The 6092-nt window shown below is 40.8% G+C and overlaps 1 long non-coding RNA gene across 1 annotated transcript; it reads right to left on the bottom strand.

Annotated features, from left to right (window-relative positions):
• Positions 1-1103: 1103 nt before the first annotated feature.
• LOC148315668 (uncharacterized) lies at positions 1104-4184 on the bottom strand. The gene is made up of 3 exons (XR_015840706.1): positions 4058-4184; positions 3840-3930; positions 1104-2573 (listed from the first exon to the last, which is right to left on the bottom strand). It is a non-coding gene; the product is annotated as an uncharacterized LOC148315668 (long non-coding RNA).
• Positions 4185-6092: the final 1908 nt, after the last annotated feature.

Below are 6092 nucleotides of genomic sequence, written 5' to 3'. Positions count from 1 at the left end.
GTGACCCCCATTAAATCCCTGACCCTTCATAGATAAAGTTGAGGCCCAGTGCCTCTCAGGGCTGTAATTTATGTGGCAGAGAAAGGTCCAACAAGCCTTGGTAATCTTTAAAACAGTATCGTCATGGCCATGGAATGGGTTGTGTATGTTGGAACTTGTGAAGATACACTACAAGATTGTATCGACAAAGCATCTTAACGCACTACCAAATTATTATAAGCCATTTGAGCAAAACAGTGACTGCAAAAAATGACTTCATTAGCCTGGGTTACTGCAGGAACCAGGGCAAAATGAATTCATTTGCATATTTAGTCACAACAATTTGGATTTCGTGGCAGAGAACCACTTAGAGTGTGATTAAGAGCTTTCACTGCTGCTTTAAGGAATCAAAAAATTACATTCTTTTCCCACCACATTCACATTGCACGCCGGCCTAATTGTCACAGGGACACATTATACTGATAAGTTGCGGTGCATTTCAGCCCAGCGTCATTTTTTCCCCGCATCATCTAGGAGGCGCCACACGACTGTGGAGCCGTCCAAATTATCACCAAACCGCGACTTGACCTTCCTCCCGACTGGAGGAACTCAGACTTGTAACACAGACCAGGTGCGCATTCCAGACTGATAAGAAGTAAAAGTGTTTGAGAACCAAGGTCGCAGCCTGAAATCAAACTGACTTTTATGCGATGGGAGTACTAACATTGTGATACCAACGGATAAGAGATTGTTAGGATAAGCAGGAAGAGCGTAGGCGGGTGTGAGCTAATTAAAATTTGGGGTTTCCCATCTTGTATGAGTTGTATGGTTACAATGTGGACTGACAGTCAAGATAAATGTTCATGCGTTCTGTCGACATTGGGCTTTAAAAACCACAACAGGAAAAGAAAAGTTGTGCATAAAGCACGTCTAAAATAGTTATTTGTGAACGCAAAATTCACTTAACAGAAAATGACACAATTACAATTGGAAACTGCCTCGCCTTTATATCGACACAGCGCAGCTAAAAGGGAAAATGAACACACCCCCACACGCACACACACGCAGAAAATCAACTTGACAATTTGATCCCACGCCAGGGAAAAAGGTACCAGTAATTGAACGCACACATTGGGAGAACAAAGGTGCAAACATTGCTGAGGACAGGATCAGCAAATTGGCAGATGGCAAATCCTGGCTGCCTAATTCATTGATTGGAAAAGTAATAAGAGTGACACACGAGCATAACTATGTGTCAAGAGAGGGGTAGTATGATATGAAATTGTTCCCACATACAGACTTTTCAACAAAAAACTTTTTTTTAGACAGTGTTATTTGTTTGAGATGCAATATTGTTTGGTTGTAATTCATATGTTTTCAAAATGGATTAAGTTGTTTCCGACAACATATGTTGATGCTAAAACAGTTGGAAAAAGTGTTGTGTAATCAAATTGTCAGGTTCAATCACCTAAGCATTCACTGAACATAGGCTAAATGAATGGAAGGAAGACAAGAGTTGATCTTTTACTCGCGAGGAGAACGAACGGAGGTGTGCTCAGTTACATCTCCAAATTCGTTCTGGAGCACACTCCGCCGAGCCCTCTATTTTATTAGGGAAGTCCCTAACAATACAATGTATTTGCACTAAGGGATGAAGGGGGGAGCACCAGCAGGAACATGTAAACATCTCAGACACAAGAGGAAAGACAGACATCAATGGCAGTCATCCACTGATTGAAAAGGCAGATATGCCCTTTTAGTGCTCTGGTACTAAAGTCTCAGTCCTTTTGTTTCAGAGGTGTGTCTCAGCACACCTCCTTTGATGTTGCAGACGTTGATCCAGTCTTCAGGCATCCGCTTCTCTGTGAAGTCTTCTCATCCATATGGTCAAACATGGGTCACGCTGTGGAACAATTCTTTTGCAATACTAATAGAGTAAAATATGGGATAAAATACATCTTCAACCTAACACAAATTATCCTGACATTTGGAATTTCAAGAAGTGATTTGAAGTGAAAATTATGCATTTTGTGAATGATGTTGTAACAAGTGGGACAGTTGTTGCAAAATTGACTCAAAGCGTCATTGTGCATACAGTCTGCAGGACTTGTGGAACGCACAAATGGGACTGTTAAGGGCAAACTTATCAAGACAATGAGGGAAAAAAAGGAGACAATGACCAGACTGTGTTTCAATCACAACAATGAGGATAGTGCCAGCCGAAGTTAGGACACTATCCCCTATCGACTCTCAGGTTCATCAGAACCACCAGCGACTGGCACATCAGTCCCAGTCCACATGGGAAACATGTTTTGACCAAAAAGAAAAAAAAAAAAAAAGACGCAATTACTGGTCAGTGTGTTCTGATCCACAGAGAAATCACGTCCGTGTGGGAGACCAACTCTTCTTCAAGGTGCTGAAACGACTTCGTTGGGACAAGTGAATGCTGAGATGGCCCTCGCCAGATGATTGCAGTGACCCCGACGGCAGCAAAGGTCGCGGGGCGTGGCAGCTGGATCCACCAGTTGCAGTACAAGCTTCTCCGGTTTCCAGCTAAAGGCCGAGCAACGCGAATCCCTCGAACAGGAGCCCACCTGAGTCACAATATCGGACCACACGCACATCGGAACCGCACAACCAGCCACAGATACGAATGTTGAAGCCACAGAACAAAAAGATTAGATATTGTTTGGAAATTAATGACGTACATAAAGAATTTTAGCCTTGATTGGAGAACATTACTGCATTTACATTTTTAATAAAATGAAACAATTATTGATGTTATGACCACTACGAAGAATTTGAAAGACAATATATCGGGATAATTATGGTTTTCATTTTTGTTATGTGTAGTCTGTTCATGTTGCATTATTCTTATGACAAAGATGATTATTAACTGCATGTTTGTTGCCCAAATGTACCATTACAACCTGATTGATGTTGAGAATGACGAATTCGAACTGGACAATGACAAACTCGAACTGGACACTGAAACCTAAATAACACATGGACCCTTTTGCCCCTGCCCCCACACATGCACACACATACACCACACACGAAGATCCGGGAGGTAAAGACGGCTGTCCCCTCCTACAACGAGGCAAGGGCCTCCATCAAGTCGCCGCAGAGACAAGCTCTGCGTGGAGACAAACTCTGCGTGGAGACAGTTTTGTTATTTTTCACTAGGTATATTGAAGTTTTTTTATGTTTTATTCCCAAGTGACCAACATACCATGAGAATCTCGTTCCACGCCGGAAGGGAGGAGGGGAATTTTGTCCCTACTGAGGGTTTTCGCCCCTCCACGGATGACCACACTGTTGTATGATTTCATTATGATGATCTGTCTTAAAGCCGTAAGGACATGATTTAAACCCACAAACGGGGAAATGTGAGATGGGATGAGGATATGTAAATAGTTTGTGTATTTCTAATCATGTTTTTATACACTATTTGTATCAGTTATAATTGCGCACACACACAGACACTCACATTATTGCTTTAGCACACACGCGCACAACTGGAACACACGCACACACTTTAGTTTCGAATTCCTGACTGACTACTGTGGTTGATTGCTTCCTGCCTGCCTGCTAGAATTTCAGACAGACCTCCATTGTCTGCTTAGGTTGCTGATAAAAGACCGAACGGGTGGTAGAGAGTGAGAGAGAGTGCGCGAGATTGAACTGGCAAGACGCCTGCTTCACCTCCTGACTTCCTCTCCCATTCGCGAATGGTCAAAAACAAAACTCTAACTGGTTTGGTCTGGATTTATGCCACCTTCAGTCTAAAAATGGCGTCAGGACGTTTTAAACCTGACAGTTGCCTTGAGATCTCCGAGCTCGAACTGCCCTATTCCCACCTTGATCACAAGCTCCCATGAACCACTTGGACAGGGTTGCCTGTGTCCTTCTCGTTGATGTCCTTTGTGGCTCCATTCCTTTTCAGTGCTCCTAAAACAAAAAAGACAAGAAGCCAACTTAGTAAAGCTATTTAATGATTGTGAAACCTTATGGGACATGCTGAAATGTCTTCACACCACAATCCCTTAAAAAAAAAATTAAAAAAAAAATATATTACCGTATAGAACATCAGAAAAAGGCAGGTCTCGGCGCTTGTTCTTGCTACGATGTCCAAAGAGATTGTACTTCAGAGACAGAGGATTTGTCATGATGAACGCCATCATTGTTCTGACACTATCGTCCAATCCACCAATACCTGCAACCATTATAACATGGGTGTCACTCGATCCAGATAATCATCACACACTTAAAAATATTTTGGCAGTTAAACTGGGTATGATAAACGTCACAGGAAAGGAATTGTCGATTAAGTGAACAGCTTCGGTAACGCCATATACACTCAAAGGGCAAGAGCCCAACATTCTACCAAAATGATTATGATTAGGGAGGTAACGATTCACTCAAGCCCCGATTCGATTTTTGATTTTCAGTTCCCGATTTCGATTCGATGTTTTAATTGTTTTAAGTTGCTGCCACGTTTGTCTCTGTGCGCTCGTGTGATGCTGCAGCGATCCACAAACAAAATATGTCTATACGTCTTGTGCATTTTGAATGGAACCAAAAAACAATACACGATGCCAAATTGTACTATTATTATGAAACTGCCTATGAGTAGTAAAAGAAATACTTGTAAAAATATTTCACATTTTTAGAGCCCCAATACATTCTTTTAAATATAGAAGGGACTGAAATCATGTGAAAATTGAGTCTTTTTCTCAGTTTCCGACTTGGGGTGAACACATTCGGCTTATCATAGTTGCAGTTGACCATCTTGAACTCTGAAGTCTTTCAACTCGGCCTTCCGAATCAGGGTTTTAGAGGTGGGGCTATTTAGTGATACAGTAGGATGGTTTGATCTCTGTAGCTCCAGAATCAGGAATGTACTGGGACTGGGGTTCCTACTTGGGTTTAGGGTACCTAATTTTATATTTCAAGAAATTAAATAATTATTTATAATTTTGAAGATAATACATTAAAATTTCATCATTTTCATACCTGCATTAGATCCTGCAGTAGACTCACAGACTCAACACGTTGGACGTACTCAAGGACCTTCTGCAGCGCCTCTCTTGGTTAGGAAGCTTTTTCTCTGTGACAATCCATGGGGAGGTGTAGATGGTACTTCGTCATCACAGGCTTCAGACTCGTCACTTGAGAAAACATCCCTGCAATGGATGCATAGACACTTGGGCATGAATGTCATTTAACAACAAAAGCTAGAACAAAAAGCTTTGCATTTAAAAGAATACATCTGTGATGGGGAAGCCAGGTTAAAGTGTTAATTTTATAATTATGTAATTAGCTGCAGGTTAGTCTAGTGAAGGTGTAATCACTTCTATTTTGGAGCATAGCTTTTGCTCTGTCCAATCATTGCCTCACCTGCTGAAACCCACATTCGGGTATTTTACAAACCAAAAACTTAAATACCTGTACAGCTCTCATTTTTAACTTATTTTCTCTAACCTTTACCCACAAAATTTGAATATTCAAAATAAAAGTACACAAAGAAGTCACAATTTTTCCACATTAGTTACTTACGTAGTTCCTCTCAAATGCAGCTCAACACTGCATTGAATTAGAGCTTGATAAGCCGACACACAAAACATACAAAGCACATTGTGGCATGATTCTGAATGAGCCAATCTAGCATTTCAACATCTGTTCAACTGTTGGAATTTTAACTATTATCTGACTCTATTAACCAACATTCATCCAACAATTATGCGCGCTCGTTTTGGACACTGCATTGAATTAGAGCTTGATAAACCCACACACAAAACATACAAAGCACATTGTGGCATGATTCTGAATGAGCCAATCTAGCATTTCAATATCTGTTCAACTTTCATCTTGAATTTCTATTATTTAAATAACAGGCAACATTCAACAGTTAATATGTTTTGCTTTACTTACCCAAATCAAACACATCACAAAAAAGCCTTAAATGAGCTAGTGGAGTAGATTGTATTAATTTGAGTGAAAGCTTAAGTCTTTTGGAGAATTTTGGAGAGAGATCGAGGGACACTGTGTTTAGCGTCGTAGGCCCAATGCGAACAATATGTAGCTCGTTGTAAAGGTCCTCATAAAAATAA

Source organism: Idiotropiscis lumnitzeri, unplaced genomic scaffold (genome assembly GCF_059441095.1).
Source record: "Idiotropiscis lumnitzeri isolate Australia: NSW breed Sydney's pygmy pipehorse unplaced genomic scaffold, RoL_Ilum_1.0 HiC_scaffold_63, whole genome shotgun sequence".
In the NCBI taxonomy this organism is placed as follows: Eukaryota; Metazoa; Chordata; class Actinopteri; order Syngnathiformes; family Syngnathidae; genus Idiotropiscis; species Idiotropiscis lumnitzeri.
This window is presented reverse-complemented; position numbering and strand designations above follow the sequence as displayed.